This window comes from Puma concolor, chromosome B2, assembly GCF_028749965.1.
Source record: "Puma concolor isolate L17-30 chromosome B2, mPumCon1.1.hap2, whole genome shotgun sequence".
NCBI classification, from domain to species: domain Eukaryota; kingdom Metazoa; phylum Chordata; class Mammalia; order Carnivora; family Felidae; genus Puma; species Puma concolor.
The window spans coordinates 73,200,212-73,217,868 of record NC_141671.1 but is presented as its reverse complement, the minus strand read 5'-3'; the positions used below and the strand labels follow the sequence as shown (position 1 = coordinate 73,217,868).

General features: G+C 41.5%; 1 pseudogene; it reads right to left on the bottom strand.

The window, feature by feature from the left end:
* Positions 1–749: 749 nt before the first annotated feature.
* On the bottom strand, positions 750–14,591 carry LOC112862729 (parafibromin-like; annotated as a pseudogene).
* Between the last annotated feature and the right edge of the window lie 3,066 nt (positions 14,592–17,657).

The window sequence follows — 17,657 nt, the reverse complement described above, 5'->3', positions numbered from 1 at the left end:
TCATGTGATTTCCCTTCTCATGATCTTATCTAAACCTAATTAAACTTCCAAAGGCCTCACCTCCAAATACCATAGCAGTGGGGTTAGGGCTTCATCCTATGGATTTGGGGAGGTCATAAACATTCAGTTCATTGCAGAGAAGAGTATAAGCTCTGTCAATGAAAACTTCCTGAAGGATTGGAAATTAGTACCAGACCAGAAAAGGAAATAGATCGAAAGTTCAGGTTGAAAGATAATAGGCAAGGAAGGGCCCAAGACATCAAGACAAATATGAGGATCCCAGCAGAGGGGAGGGTTGCACTGCAGTTGCTACGTCTATAGTTCACTATTTTGTCCAGGGCTGGAGCCCTTTCAGAGGACACATTTAGAATCTGAAGAGGTCGTTCATACCAAATTAAAAAAATGACTTCCAGTCGCCTTGAATGTATGACCATGATTGCTATTCATGGCAATAATAGTATTCTCAGACTGAATAAACTCAATCAATCACAAGGAGCATTTTTATTTCTCCTGATAGTTGGAACGGAGTTCTAGCGTCCTTTGTGTCCTAATAAAAGTGAAAGTAATCACAAGGGGCTGTGCTCACCATCAGCCCACACGTCTCTCTAAGCTTTTTGTCTTGCCTGCTTCTCCCATTCAGAGGCGACAAAGGTATGAGGAATACTGAGAAGGTTCTTATATGGCTCACAAAAGGAAGTATTCCTCTTTTGATTCCTTTTTCTCCAAGGTCAATATCAAGCAAAGAGCTCTTAATCGCTGGCAGAGGCTGCCTTAGAATCCGAGAGGACACTAAAATTACTGACCTTGAAGACATAAGCATTCTCCTGCAGTCCTGGAGGTTTCAAAAAAAAAAATTTTTAAGCTGATGACATCGATATCAAATTAAATCAGCAGGGGGCACAATTTCTTCACCATGTGTTAGGCTTTGTTTTTTGATTAGAAAGAAAACCTGAAATGTTTCTTTGTACTGTTTTGAATCGGTGTTATCTGATATATCTGATAATTCAAATAGCAAAATGTCATGTACGTATTCATTTTCCACAGAAGAAGGCAAACTGAGCCATCCAAAAGGGACTGACAAATGATCTGACAGTGCCCAGCTAATTCTATCATTTTGGCATTAGCAATTCTTATTTTTAAAAATAGACAATCAGAGGGTGGGCATGTTCAGCACTGTAAACACAAGCATTACAGCTGAACCTGTTGCCTGTAGTTAAAGTTTCTCCTTAGAAACTCCCAGCCTCATGGTAACCCCTGTTTTCTGGGCAACTAGAAAATTAGTAGGAAGATTTCATCAAGAATTGTAGCAGTTACTTTCAGGGGCTGTGTTTTGCAGATGTCTTGCTCATCTTGAAACGGTTTGCACATTCCTAATACCTCAAAATCAGATGTATTATATTCTCTGACTTGGTAGAAAGGAATAGAAATCAATGCGCTGGTCTCATAGTGTTCCCGTATGTGTGACGTGGAACGAGAGGCAGTACTCAGGTGTCAGGTCCTGCATTGGTACTTGGCTCTGACTCAGTGCCCTCTTGGATTAATCACTTTATTTCTCCTGGCATTCATTTTATTATCTTTGAAAAGAGAAACAGAGTATACCTATCACACAGGAATATTTTTTTTTATTATATGAAATTAATTGTCAAATTGGTTTCCATACCACACCCAGTGCTCATCCCAAAAGATGCCCTCTTCAATACCCATCACCCACCCTCCCCTCCCTCCCATCCCCCATCAGCCATCAGTTTGTTATCAATTTTTAAGAGTCTCTTATGCTTTGGCTGTCTCCCACTCTAACCTCTTTTTTTTTTTTTCCTTCCCCTCCCCCATGGGTTTCTGTTAAGTTTCTCAGGATCCACATAAGAGTGAAAACATACGGTATCTGTCTTTCTCTGTATGGCTTATTTCACTTAGCATCACACTCTCCAGTTCCATCCACGTTGCTACAAAGGGCCATATTTCATTCTTTCTCATGGCCACGTAGTACTCCATTGTCACACGGGAATATTAGGAAGATTCTGGAAATCTTATCACAAAAGCATTTCCCAGAGTTCTTCAACATTATTATTATTAAATACAGTATTAATAACAGCCAAAACTTACACAAAACTTACTCTGTTTTAGGCTTTGTTTCTTTGCATTTATCAACTCCTCAAAATCTTCTTCAGAGAGGTTAAGAAGCTTACCCAAATTCACTGATGTAGTAAGAGGTGAGGCAGAGATAAAAAGACATAGAATTTGGCTCCAAAACCTGTGTGCAAAATGTAAGATTTTAAAATTATGAATTAATTTTTGGAATAAGTAATAATTCACAGGTTTTAAAAATGAGAATGGCATGCGATGAGAAGTTCTGCTTCCACTCTACCCGCCCTGTTCTCTGATCTCTTCCCTCCCCTTGAAGTATACACCTTCAGTACTTTATGCAATTATAAACAAAAATAAAACAGGGTGCCTAAGTGGCTCACTCATTTGAGTGTCTGACTCTTGATTTCAGCTCTGGTCATGATCTCACAGCTTGTAGGATCGAGCCCCACGTTGGGCTCTGTGCTGATAGTGCAGAACTGAACCTGCTTGGGATTCTCTCTCTCTCTCTCTCTCTCTCTCTCTCATTTTCTGTGCCCCTCCCCCATTCATTTGCACACGCACTCTCTCTTTCTGTCTCAAAAGTAAACATTTAAAAAAATAAACAAAAATAAATTTACCCTCCCTTTTATGACACCACAGGCATCCCAGTGTGTTCACTATTGTGAATTTTGCCTTTCCACTCAACCATCTGTCCTGGATGCCTTCCTCTAGCACAACAGAGAAGGGAACCTCACTCTTTCCCAGCTGTATGGATTCCGTTGTGAGACGTTCCATGGTTGACATCACCAATCCTCCATTTATGGAAACGGGCTGCTTCTCTTCTTATTCTCTTACAGTCAATACCACAACATAGCACTTGTGCATATGCCACCTTGTAGCTGTGCAGGCACTTCTGTAGGATCAGTTTCCAGAAGTACGAGATCTGGGTTAGAGTGAGGAAACATTTCTAATGTTGCATAGTTACCACCACATGGCCCTTCTAGGGACCGTGCCATTTGCATTCTACCAGAAATGCCTATTTCCCTACAGCTTTACCAACAGAGAGGGTATTGTTGAACTTCTGAATGTTTGCCAGTATGATGGGTGAGGATGGCATCCCAGTATAGTTTTCATTAGCATTTAAAAAGCTATGAATAAGATTGAACATCTTTACATTGGTTTAAGGTTTCCTTTATTATTTTTTTAAAATTTATTTATTTTGAGAGAGTGAGAGAGGGTGCACGTGCAGGTGCTCATGTTGGGAGCAGGGGAGGGGCAGAGAGAGAGGGAGAGAGAGAATCCCATGCAGGGATTCTCCTTGTGGGCTCCATCTCACGACGTGAACAGTGACATCATGACCTGAGCCCAAATCAAGAGTTGGATGCTCGACCGACTGGGCCCCCCAAGCTCCCCTAAGGTTTCCTTTATACTTCTTTTTACGTGATCTGTCTGTCCATGTCCTTGCCTGGTTATGTTTTGTCTTGTTGATCTTTTTCATCTCAATTTTTTTTGGGAGTTTTTAATTTTAGAAAAATAAACCATTTTTACATGATAGGAGTTGCAAATATTTTTCTTGGTTTGCATTTGCTTTGTACTTTGCTAATCTCTTTTTGGAGACCATGAATGCATTTTTAATTTCTTGAGAGTTTCAATGAAGATATGGGGCTTCACTGTCGTAGGTTGTTAATTATTCAAGTTTGTAATTTTATTCAGTAAAAATATATTGAGAACTTACTACTGTGCTTCCCAATTTGTCCGAAGTGTTTGGAAGAAAACTACTCCCCTGGATAAGTTCCTAACCTAGTTGGTGAGTCAGGGCTAAGTAAATAATTCCAGCGTGTCAGTGGTAAGAGTTAAATCAGAAATATGAAAAAGGGCTGTAAGACTACAGATGGTTTGGCTAGCTTTGAGAATTCTATGAAAGGTTTTGTAAAGAAAGTTATTGGTAAGCAGGGTCTTGAGGGATCTGTAGGGGTTTGACAGGTGAAAGAGAATGCAAGGCTTATATACCTGTACCCTAGCTCCTGAGGGAGTAGGTCCAATGTTAGCGTTTGGAAAACTCTTCCCCTCCAGACCAGATGGGTTGCCTTTCCTTGTACCAATTTGCCAAAATACAAGTAATAATCTCAACTATTTCTTAAGAGAGGATATAGCACTCTTACTTGAAGGAAACTTATTATGTTTGATTTTCTGCAAAGTTAAGTTTGTGGTGGCTTCAGACTCTAGATGTCCACCTAATGTCATTCTCTTCTAAACATTTGATGTTAAGTCTGGCATTTCACCTCTAGAATAAAGAAAAGAGAAGGATTTCAGAAACTGGTTTATCTTAAGTTCTTGACTGTGACAACTCTAATAGTTTTTTCTTTTAGGTTAGTCTTACGGTTTCTGCAGAACTGGAAGTTGTTTTTGTAATACCCCCAATCATCTCTTCATTTGCCAGTTCAAGTATGAAATACAACTGACATGCAAGCAAGGGAAGAATGGGGTCAGCTACTGACTGGTCTTTGGGAGCTGGGAAGCTAGGACTCGCTACATTAGTTCAAGTGGCAGGCACAATTGTTGTCCACCCAAACTATCCTCCCTTTGTGTCTCCCCAGTCGAACTCCTGTCCAGTGCAGAGAGGCAGGGAGACAGCTCAGGAGTGTATTGTGACTAATCTGGTCTAGTCTGGACCAATCATACCAATCTAGTTCTTTTCTTTCAAAACTGGATATCTGGTCTCCCTTAAGCCCAGGGTGGTGTGACCCTGTTAGGGTCAATAATACACAGAGGAAAGGGGGGGGGGCAGGTTTTGAGAAAGCTTTGCTTTCCTGAAAAAATAAAACCAGGCAGATAGTTGATCTGCTTTCACTGCTTCAACCTGCCTTGAAATCAGATGTGATGCTTAGAACCACAGCAGCCATTCTTTGGCCAAGAAGACTGAAGAATTTTTGCACAGTCATGTTGCTGACTTAACATGGCAGTTGCCTATGTCCCGTGGAGGAAAATAAACTTTTCTTTTCTTTTCTTTTCTTTTCTTTTCTTTTCTTTTCTTTTCTATTCTTTTCTTTTCTTTCTTTTGAAAGAGAGAGAAAGACAGAGAGAATAGGAGGGGCAGAGAGAGAGGGAGAGAAAGAGAATCCCAAGCAGGCTCTGCACTCAGTGAAGACCCGAACTCAGGGCTTGAACTCAACAAACTGTGAGATCACGACCAGAGACGAAATCAAGAGTCAGATGCTCAAGTGACTGAGCCACCCAGGCGCCCTGAACATTCTCCTTTTCTTCATCTATTGTTGGTCAGGCGTTCCTTGAAGCAAACAGTCACTAAGGGGCAGCGCGGCCACTTACAACACTACCAGGTTGGCTTGCCACACTTCTACAGATTCAGCCGAGAAGGAGACCACAGACCCAGTCTATTGAACAAAGAGCATAAACAAGAGCAGTGTGGCGTCAGCCACCTGCACCCCCTGTCCCACGGGCCCACGCCAAACCAGAAAAGCCAAGTGATGCGCAGCACAGGCAGTGGGTGCTGTTGCAGTCCTCAATCACCCCACCAGAAAGAGTTGCTGTGGCTTCCTGGGAATATTTATTTCCTCTCACAAATTGGATTCTGGGGATGACATAATTCTCACCCACTTCAAATATGTGATACATGTCTCTCTCTGCTTCTTTTTAAGGTGTTAATGGTTTTTCACTGTGTGGCTGTTTCTATGCTCATATTTATACTCCATATTTGCTTTTTTTAATAGTTGTTATTAAACATCACATCTGTGGGACCCTAGGAAAATAGTATAGGCATAGTCTAAAACAGATCAAGCAAAGTTTGCCTTTACTTTGGCCTCTATGTTTCAACTTTCAGGGTTCTCATGATGCTTACCAGTATCTAAATTTTATGTGTATCATTGGTAATAAAATTGCAGAACTAAAGTGCCCAACCTCTCCTCGGTCCTACAGTGCTTTCTGCAATTAGGAGAATCTTAAAACACACTGTAAGGGCAAGTGTGGTGGAAGGCCTTTTCTGGAAATGGGGTTAGCACGGCTGTGGAAGCTAGCATCCCCATGTAAACTTATCTCTTTGCTGTTAAATGCCATAAATTTTCATTAGGTGATCAACAGAAATGGCATGATTGCTCAGGAGCTCAACCCTGGTATTTAAATTTCTTCTCCTCAACTTTAATGAGGGCATATATCAGAGCAGTAGAGTGGGGTGACATTTACAACACTGCCACTCCATTCTGTGATTAGACACACATCATTCAGAGGCTGGGCTTCAGACTAGTGGTAATTCCAACGTGTTCTAAACAGCAGTCGTGGTAATTACAAAACTTACAATGAGAAATAACAAATAATATCTTGTTTTTCAACCTGCACTTCGAATAGCAGTAGCATCACATAGCTGGAAGCGTGGCAGGGGGTTCTGCTATATGTCGCTCCCTGAACACAGGAGTGGGAGGGAGAGGAGGGCCTTCTGGCAGATGAAGAAATAGAGAAGAAATGCAGGAGTTGGGAGGACACCACAGGAAAAGATAAAAACCAAAGAACATAAGTATATTAATCAGGGTTCTCCTCAAAGCATTAAATAAAGTCTTGTTAAAAGATCAATCTGTGACCTTCATTTGTAAGTTTTGGTAAATTCATAAAGCTTGAGCCTCACTCAGCCTTTAGGTCAAGATATGTCCATGTGTCTTGATCCAAATTCCAGAAACAGGAGAAAATTCAGAATCTCAAGTGGGCTGTATGTTTTACCATGTAGCTATCAATGTTTCTTAGAACTCTAAGAAAACTGATCTATCCAAAGAAATTTTGTGATAACTGAGTTCTTTTTTTTAAGTTTTTTTTTAATCTTTATTTATTTTTGAGAGGGAGAGAGACAGAGTGCAAACGGGGGAGGAACAGAGACAGAGGGAGACACAAAATCCAAAGCAGGTTCCAGGCTCTGAGCTGTTAGCACAGAGCCAGACATGGAGCTTGAACTCATGAACCACAGATGTGGTTCACAGAGTTCATGACCTGAGCTGAAGTCAGACGCTTAACCGGCTGAGCCATCCAGGTGCCACTGTGATAACTGAGTTCTAACACTGTTTCATTCTATTGCTGGACATTTAGATCTAGACAAATTTCATCATAGTTGAGACAAAATTCTTTAAATTTGACAAATATTTCAACTGGTGATCCGTCAGGCAAAAGCCATGGCCAATCTTTGGACTGCCAGACAGGACCCTGTATGACAAATGGTACAACCTGGTGCCCCCAACTCTTGAGGCATGTGCTTAAGGGGCTGGCTGCTTAAGGGTTCACTTAAGTGAACTGCTACTCTATAAGGAACTCAGCCCTCTGGCTGCATCTGCTCTTTTCTACTCGGAATCATAGTTTCATTTTCTCATTGGCAGCCTTGTTTTCCTTTTCACCTGATGTGACAAATTCAGAGACTGTAGAAGGTCTTTTGCATTAAGCATGGTGTTTAAAGAGGTAGTAGGTGCTTAATTTATGATCACGGGTGCTAAAGATTCTTTTGTCTCGTTTGGTGGAAGCCTGATTTGAGAAACCGTCTCAGAACTGGCTGTGTTCAGGAGTCTGGGTCTTATGGGCAGATGCGTCATCCTCTGTTACAGATTTCAGTGGCCTTCCCTGGTAGGTACCATAACATCATTTTGGAAGACTTCCATTTCTTCTTTTCCTTTGAACGTCTCCTGGTCATATCTGTTATATGCAGCTGGGACAGGCTATTTGGTATACAACACGGGATCTACAGATACTATATTTGGGATCAGGTATATTTCATTCTTCTCTAGCCTTTACAGATTGAAGAATTGCAAAAGTATTCTTGGAAACAGTTTACTGTATTTCTGATCCTACCCCCAATTCTGCTGAGGATATATCTTGGGCCATAGTTACCTCAACATCCCCCAAAGCCTCTATTTCGGGGCAGTCATATCATCATCTACATCAATCTCGATTGCAGATCTTTTCTTAGCCTTAACTTTGCAGCAATTTTTTTTCCCACTGACACAGCTTCAGACAAAGACTGATCTGTTCAGCTTGTACAATCCCTCCTTTTGGCCCCTCCAAACCAGCAGCCAATCTCTCTTTATCAAGGTCCACACATTCTTCATCTTCAGTTCATGGTTTCTTTGCTCCTCCTACAACATCCCCTCATTTTAACATGAGCACATCCCTGAGGACCTATTTCTAGGGGTGCCCTTCTGTCCATCCTTGCTGAAGTTAATGTTTCACCGTGAGTTATCCGAGAACATCTCCTCAGTCAGGGCCTCTAACCACAGCGACGGTTTCAGTAGCCTCAGTAGGGCATCAACAGTAGGATGCGAAAAGCACACATTGTTCTGTACGAATAAGGTAGAATCCAGCGTGCGATGTTCTCTGGTTTGCCTTCCTTTCCGGTCTCCCAGACTACATAACTGATCTAGATGTTCTGGGGTTACTAGAATGCCTGACAGTCACTTTGTCTTCCTTCACAACAATCTCCTTTTCTGGGTGCTGTGCTGTTGTACGATGGTGGGTACATGTGTCCCCCACCTCTCTGCCATCTCTGATAGCAAATGTGGCATCGGCCCCTCAAATCTCTGAGGACCCCACACTATAAGGCCTCATAAGGGCATATGAGATCATCTTAACCGGGCCTTTCCACCCTTAATGTCTTTTTTTGGTAATAGCTGGGTCCAGCGTGCACATCTACAGTACGCATCCCCATCAAGAGGGATTTTCTTACAGTTTCACACTTATGTTCAAAATTGGCCCCCTGTTTTTTTTTTTCTTTACTGATAGTACTACTCAGTTGGTGAGGCTTTTAACCAGTCATTCTGCATTTTTCTCTTTCATTTCCACTCCATATCTAACCCAACCAGAAGTCCTGTCTCTGGAAGATTTCTGTAATAATCCCCTAACTGGTTTTCCTATTTCTAGGTTCAGCCTCCTCCTCCTCCTTGCACCCCACACCTCCATCTAGTCTCCAAACTGCACCCAGAGCATTCTTTTAAAAGGCACATTGGATCGTGTCACTGTCTTGCAATAACCCTCCAGTCACATCACTGGCGTTTAGAACCAACCCAGAGTTTTCTCTGGGACCTCCAAGCCCTGCATGATTGTGTCCCTGGCTATCTCTCTGAACCTAGTTCACAGACCTGACCCCTGGCTCACTCTGCTTATCACACTGCTTCTTTGCTGGTTCTTATATGCCAACTGAGGACCTGCCTCAGGTCCTTTGTTCTTGCTGTTCCCTTAGCCTGGAACGCTTCCTCTAGGCAGCTACTTCCTCAGTTTATCTGCTTTCCCGCTCAGAGTCACCTCTCCCCTTGAGAACCCTATCTGAAATATCACTCTCATCCCCTCATCCTCCTTTATTTTTCATTGTAGCAATTATGGTTATTCAGTATCATAGTATGTATTTCTTATTGATTTGTTTATGGTACCTGCCTAACAAACAAAGACTCCTGAGCACAGGCAGTCTGCTTTGTGGTCTGCAGGGTCCCCCTCACCTAAAAGGATACATATTTGTTGAATGAATGCTAGATGGGGAAACTGGAACTTAAGACAAACTATCCTTATTTTCCTGTTTTTTCCAGGACAATTTTGCCAAGGGTAAGGACAATCCACTGTGCAAGTAATGTGGGCATACGTGGTCAGAAATGGACCATAATTTGAACTCAGGTCCTGTTGTATCCCTTTGTGGCTCCCTGTTGATGGCTGCAATAAAATTTTATAATGGTCTGCCCAAAGAATCTTAAAATTAAATTCTAAATGATTTCCTCCTAGTGTTTCTGCCCTGACCACACAGAGGGTCTGCAGGAGACGATGGACTAGAATAGCGTGTGCCCAAGTGGAATTGTACAGCAGCATCAATATCGTATTTGCTAACTCATGTTGCTAATGAGGACAGTTTTGGGGAGTTTCAATGACAGGCTCCTCATTTACTTCCTGAGCTGCATGTATAATGCTATCAGCCCCTGAAACAAGGTTGCTAACATCAGTGCATAAATCACTCTTCAAGTGAGCAAAGTAAATATGCTATGACTTCCGTTTACCCCATGTAACAGCAAATGAAGGAGAACATTTATTATTTACTTACTCTGGTTACATCAGCTTTTGAAATGGTTCTAGTTGAACTATAAAGCTCTACCAAATGTCTTGACTGACCTACCTAGTGGAGTGGGGAAACTTATAGTGGCAGCCAGAAAACTTAGATTTGTCTCCATCACATGTGTAAGCTTGTGGGAGCAGTTTACATTCCTTCTGTTCCTTATAATAGTACAGGATAGTACAGTTGAAATTTTCCAGAAAGCCCAGCATTTTCAGAAAACAACAACTATAATAGGATTCCCCTTTATTGAAAAAAGAAATAAGACAATTTAAAATATATGGAGAAAAAAATGTTTGTGGGGGCACCTGGGTGGCTCAGTCAGTTGAGTGACCAGCTCTGGCTCTGGTCACGATCTCACAGTTTGTGAGTTCAAGCCCTACATCAGTCTCTCGCTGCTGTCAGCACAGAGCCTGCTTCTGATCCTCTGTCCCTGCCCTCTCTCTGCCCCTCCTTCACTCATGCTCTCTTTCTTCAAAGACAAGTAAAAACATGAAAAAAACCCCACATATTTGTGGAACAAGAATTGACTGTCTACAAATAAATGTATAGAATAAGGAGTTTCTCTAAAGTTCTGTTTCTATGCTTTTTGTAAGTTTTCTGCATTTCTTCAGGCATATGCCACACATATTTACTGAGCGCCTACTATGATCTGCGTACCTTGTTAAACAGAGCTAGGGATGTGCACTGTAGAGGACAGGCATGCGTGTAAACATGTACTGTTTTTATAATTAAGTTAAAAGAATATATTCTCTGGGCGCCTGGGTGGCGCAGTCGGTTAAGCGTCCGACTTCAGCCAGGTCACGATTTCGCGGTCCGTGAGTTCGAGCCCCGCGTCGGGCTCTGGGCTGATGGCTCAGAGCCTGGAGCCTGTTTCCGATTCTGTGTCTCCCTCTCTCTCTGCCCCTCCCCCGTTCATGCTCTGTCTCTCTGTCCCAAAAATAAATAAACGTTGAAAAAAAAAAAAAGAATATATTCTCTCTGATCAAAATAATCTCTGTTTTCATAAAAGTTTGAGGAAAAAAATGGAAGAAAGAATTGTCAAAATTTCAAGGAAAATCTTGTTTATTCATTTTTTTATTTTTAAAATTTTTTTCAATATATGAAATTTATTGTCAAATTGGTTTCCATACAACACCCAGTGCTCATCCCAAAAGGTGCCCTCCTCAATACCCATCACTCACCCTCCCCTCCCTCCCACCCCCCATCAACCCTCAGTTTGTTCTCAGTTTTTAAGAGTCTCTTATGCTTTGGCTCTCTCCTACTCTAACCTCTTTTTTTTTTTTTTTTTTTTTTTCTCAAGGAAAATCTTATAAGCCAACAACTCAGATGACTAGATTGGTCGGGTTGCATCTACAGGGCTATTGTAGAATTGGATTGCACGAGTTCAGAAATGTTTGCAGCTTTGGAAACTGGTCTCTGATGCTCCTAGTAGTATTTATTTTAGCTGTTTGTTTGTTTGTTTAAAACCTCTTTCAAAGGGTTATATGAACTTAATAACCTCTGTGTTGCTAAGGACCAGATAAGGGTCTAGCACACCACGGGTGTGGTGAGGCCAGAGCCCTCATGCCTTCTGGAGGAAATTCTCATTGTATATTTCTGGAAAGCAACTTGGAAAAATGCATTCTTCATCTCACATGTGGAAAAACTTTCTTAAGGTCTGGCCATACAAAAATTGAAGAAGACATTGATCTTGAAGTGTCCAGATTCTGTTTCTTAAAGATAATCTCCTCACACTTTCCTAGTGTTTAATATTCTCTGTTCACAGACAAATCTACTCCTCGGAAACCATTTTGAAACTGTGACTCACACCAAAGTTCAGGTGATTTAGGTATGTTTCTCCTTTCCCTAAGGCATTTGCCCTATCATGGCTCAACTCTTTAAACAAGGGGAATCACTTCTGAACTTCTTACTTTATCATGTTAATTGGAGATGTAGAGTACCTTTCAATTCTGACATTCTTTGCTTCTAAATGCACAGCTTAGTATTTGTGTGGATATTATGGGGCAGAAGGGAGGAAAAGCAGGGGGTGAAATTTTTTTGTGTGGAAGACCCTATTATCAGTTAGGGTGATTTTCCTTACAAGTAACAAAACACCTAACAGCATTTTATCCAATAAAGTCATTTAATTACCCATGTAACAAGAAGTCCAGAGATGTGAGTTTCCGGAGTGGGTCAGCAGCTCAACATGGCTAAGCCACTGAGTCAGTGTCTCTGATGGACTTGTCTTCCCATCATACCTTCCCAAAGGTCTGCAGCAGCTCCAAGCATCTTATCTTCACCTAAGTGTTCAAAGACAGAAGGGTTGTCCTCATGAGCCTTTCCCCCTTTGTCTGATGGGAGACTGTCTCAAAGCTCCCCAGCAGACTTCTCTTATAGCACATTGGCCGGAACTGGGTCATTTCCACCACCTGTAGTAGCAAGGAGTTGACAGACCAATCACAAGTTTTCCCTAGGGCTAGGCATATGGAGAACTGGAACAAATTGAGATTTTGTTAGCAAGGAAGCAAAGGAAAGTGTTGCTGGAAGGCAGTCAATAGTGTCTGCCACAGCCTTGGAACCACATCACCAAGGAGCTACTCTGAGCAGATCTGTGACCATGCTTGAAAATGGCTGAGTCAGAAACCCGGGCTTTCTCTAGTCCCTTCCACCTTAGAGTTCCTTCCTTGCAAATGTTCAGGTTAAGAGGGGAGAGGTGTGTGATGGAAACAGATGGTGATGTTCTAAATTAAAAGAGAAATGGGATGATGTAGTGCTGTGTTCAACTTGTCTATTCTCAAAATTTTTTGTCACACAATTTTATTCTTTAACTTGAATTTATTCTGCTGAACATCTTCTGCAAACTTGCTATAAAAGCAATAGATTTTTTTTTTTTTTTGGTCAGGCTGCTCTTTCACTGAAACAGTCCAGAGATGATTGTATTCACTTTTATTTTTTAAATCTCCACTTATCAAATACCAGTGTGCAAAAAACAACAACAACAACAACAACAACAAAAAGATGGTATGATTTGAAGCTTCTTTTGTTGTATGCAGGCTAAGGTTTTAAACATCATGTCAAAATTTGACTTGTAATTTTAAAATTGCTATTTTCCCAGGCTGAGCTTGGAATATCTTCAAATTTCTCCAACAGTGTCTCATGAAGGGAAAGCAAGATTTTTGCATGTGGGCAAATTCAAGAAAAGGACAAATGTTTAAAGGACACATTTTTTTTCAAATGAAAATTAAAATAGTTTTATTGAGGGGTACCTGGGTGGCTCAGTCAGTTAAGTGTCTGACTCTTGATTTCAGGTCAGGTCATGATCTCACAGTCCTGAGATCAAGCCCCCTGTTGGGCTCTGCTTTGGGCTCTGGCAGTGGGAGTGGAGCCCGCTTGGGATTCTCTCTCTCCCTCTGTCTCTCTGCCCCTTCCTCGCTGGCTCCCTCTCTCCCTCTCTAAATAAATAAATAAACAAACATTAAAAAAATAGTTTTATTGATTCTAATGTAGCAAAAACTTTCTATTTTTAGAACATATAGTACCTATTGCATCTAAAATGAATGTTAGTTTTCAAAATCTCACTTCTTTTTTAGTTATTAAAATACTGGTATCTTAACATCTTTGAAAAGAAGCAAACAGATTCATCTTTCTAATCATTCATCTTTTATAGTTGGGTAGAGTTTAGAGTTTATAAAATTTGTTCATACACACTATTTCATGTTATCTTTCAATTAACCTGCAAACAAATATTATTTTTCCCATTTATATATGAGGAGATTGGGGGTCAAAAAAATACCTTACCTAAGGTCAAAGAATGTTAGCTGTGGAGTTAGGGTTAAAATGAGGTTTTCTATCCATTGCAACTCTTACTAGTGCCTATCCTATGTCAAGAACCATTCTGACACTGGAAATAATAAAAGAATAACAATCATATCTAACATTTATCGAGTGCCAGGCACTATCCCAAATACTTACACGTGTTGTTACCTTTAATCTTGTCAACAAATCTATGAAATAGAAACTATTAAAATTCCCTTTTTACAGATGTAGAAACAGAGGTCTCAAGACTTACATAAGGTCATCCAGATAGAAATAAGGAATTGTCACTTCTTAATCATTTAACAAGCACACACCTCTCTGTGTCTAGGTTGTAGTTGCCTCCTCCATGGCTGGTCAGAGACTGATCTCTGCAAGACGGAGCCACCTTTGGAAGCATCGGCTGCCATGATATATGGCTGCTCTTTGCAGTACTGTTGCATTTTTTTCATGACCCTTAAGTTGCCATGATGCAAACCCAGCTCAAAGAAGTTAAGCAAAAGGGTTGTCTATTGACTCATAGAATCCAAGGGAGGGCTGAACAACCAAACCACCGACCCATGATAAGGGCAGGATGCTGCTGGTCGCGGGCGTTTCTGGAAACAGTAACTTCAGGGCTGGTTGAATGCTTGCCCTCTTTTTCTCTTATTTCTTTGTGCATGTTGGCATCATTCTTTCCTACTACCAATAGCTTTTTTTCAAATGGTAGAAATCCCAGTCACTGATACCTCATGAAATTCATCTTTTGACTTTCACCAACAGAGTCTGACTCTATTCGGTCTAGTTGGAAAAAATTCCACAGAAGGGCTCTGATTGGTCTGGCATATATAAGAAGCCACATGTGGACCATTCATATCATATATGAACCCGTAAGAGTTGACACGTGCAGCTGGGCAGTGTGTGTGCTTTACAAAGGTGCCTACCCAAGGGGCATGTAGGGATTGAAATGAAGCCCATTCTCTGCTCACCAAGACAGTAGCCTGGGATAGGCATCATCCTAGAAGAAAAAATGCCCTTTGCTTCCTTCAGACAATGGGTTTTTCCAAGCTGGGTACCCACTGGGCTCAGCACTTTTATAAATGGAGGTATAATTGACATATAACATTATACTAGTTTCAGATGTTGTAATGATATTATATTTGTAATACTGTGAAATGATCACCCCAATAATTCTGTCACTATACATAGTTATGACAATAATTCTTTCTTGTGATAAGAACTTTTAAGATCTACTCTCTTAGCAACTTTCAAATATACAATACAGTATTATTAACTATAGTCACCATGCTGTATATTATATCCTCATCACTTATTTACTTATTTATTTATTTATTTACTTATTTATTTTTTTATCTTAGAGAGCACACAAGTGGGGGAGAGGGGCAGAAGGAGAGAGAAAGAGAAAAAGAGAGAGAGAGAGAGAGAGAGAGAGAGATGGGGAAAGAATCTTAAGCAGGCTCCATACTCAGTGTAGAGCCCAACAAGGGGCTTGACCCCACCACCCTGGAATCACGACCTGGGTCGACATCAAGAGTCAGATGCTCAACTGGATGAGCCACCCAGGTGCTCCACAACTTATTTATTTTATAATTAGAAATTTGTGCCTTTGACACCCTTCACTCATTTCACCTCCCAACACTCCATTTCTGGCAATCGCCAATCTGTTCTTTGTATCTATGAATGAACACCCACACACACAACTTTTTTTCCACATGGAGGCACTGATTAGGTTTGCGGTTACCCTGTGTAAAATATGACAGCTTCCGAGGAATGTAGATGGAGGAAGAAAAGGGAAGTGCTAATTTCAGAGAAAGAGGAGATGAGCAACAGAACACTGAAAGGGAATTTGAGCCACTTGCAGCGCTCAAAGTTTTCTTGCTTAGTAACACACAGTGAGTGGATTCTCTGTAGAAAACTGTTTCTACTTCACGTAAATTAAAAAAAAAAAAAAAACAGTTCCACAATCAAGGCATGAAAAAATGATAAATAGAGGCTGTGAGGGGAACAAAACCCACTGCCATTTCAATGTTTAATAGCACGTTGGGAAGCAGCTTGCTCCTCCCGGGCATTACACATCCTCTCTTTGAGGATGCAGAAGCTCTCTCACGGTGGATTCGACTAAACGATTTCATGGTTTTTATTGAAAAGACAGTCTGACATTTAATCGAGACGCCTGATGGTCTGATTGTCTAGGAGCAAAGCACTACTAAAAGCAGCTTTGGTTACATGGAAGTGATATTTTTAGCACCAGGTTTGTGGAGCTGCAAAAATTTTAAACTTTAAGAAAGAAAAAAAACTAATTCTCATGGGTCAGAACAAGCAACGTTTGCTCTGGAATGCAGTCATACCACCTTTACCCAGTAGGCTCAACTTCTCTGAAACCGCAGCTGTGTGGAAGTGGGAGGACAGAGCGTGTTTAAAGATGGGCAGGAAAAGGCTGGACCTAGGAGTGTGACCAGCCAGGCCCTATTTCAACGCAGGCCAGCCCTCAAGCCATGACACAAAGGGCCCAGTGTATTTCTTCTGAGATAACCAATTCCCAGCCGGCAATCGTCTTCTCAGGGTCACACACACTATCTCAAGAGTGCAAGCTTTGCAAACATGATCAGGAGGAATGCAGCAAGGGAAATATCTGGTATTTCAAGGGCCGCAATAACAAATTGTATCATTTCATCGTGCGCAGCATCTCTCCCAGCTTAAGTAGACTCTACATGGGTGGCCACCATGTTTTTTTAGCTCCTTTTTTGCCCTGGCTTCCCCCCTTCGGTTTATCCTTCTTTGGTAGCCCACACTCATCATGTGTCTTGGATTTGCCCACACCCTCCTGCTCTTCCTTGCTGCTTCCTTTTTCTTAGGGGTTTTTCTTCGTCAGATGAACTAGTTAGGACCTCAAAAAGTGAACCACAGTGGAGAACTGGAGAAATAGAAGGTTGTAGCAAAGCCAGTCAGGGGAAGAACGGGGGGTGCTCACTGTCTTGATGCGCCATCTCGCCTTCATTTCTCTTATTGCTCCTCTTCTTATACGTCACTCATCATCTACTCCTCACTACACTTTTTTCATCTCTCTATGAACCTAGCCCTCCTTACACAATTTCTCTCCTTTTTTCATCTTCTCTATGAACCTAGCCCTCCTTACACAATTTCTCTTGTCAGCAAAGATAACAGCCTACTCAGTACATTTAAAATCTGATTGTTGTTTGCTGAATTAAAACAACACACTCTTCAGCAAGGTGCTCCAGGGATTTCCTGAGAAAGGTGCGGAGTATGTGGGAACCATCAGGCTCTAACTCCATGTTCTGACCCTGCTGCCTTTCCCTGGGTGTGGGACTTGCGTTGGGTAAGCAGAAGTAACATGTGTCACTTCCAGGGGACATATGTCACTTCAGGGTGGAAGCTTTAAGGCCAGTGCCCACTTTTCTGTGCTCTCTTTCCCTCTGCCACAATGACCGGCCATGTTTTAGAAGGTGGATACCCCCTCAGCCTGAGTCCTGGAAAGCACATGACTTTGAGCAGAGGCTACAAGCTGACCTGCTTTCAGCACCTAGGTAAACAAGGAACAAATCTTTCTTATTTTATGCCATTGAGATTCTTGGGCTGTTTGTTACTACAGCATAAATACAGCACAGGAGCTGATAACAAGGAAGACAGAATGACATGTTTCCTACCGAGTAACCCTCGTGGAAAATTTCCATTTGCACCATGAAATTGCCTCTTGCAATGCACTGAG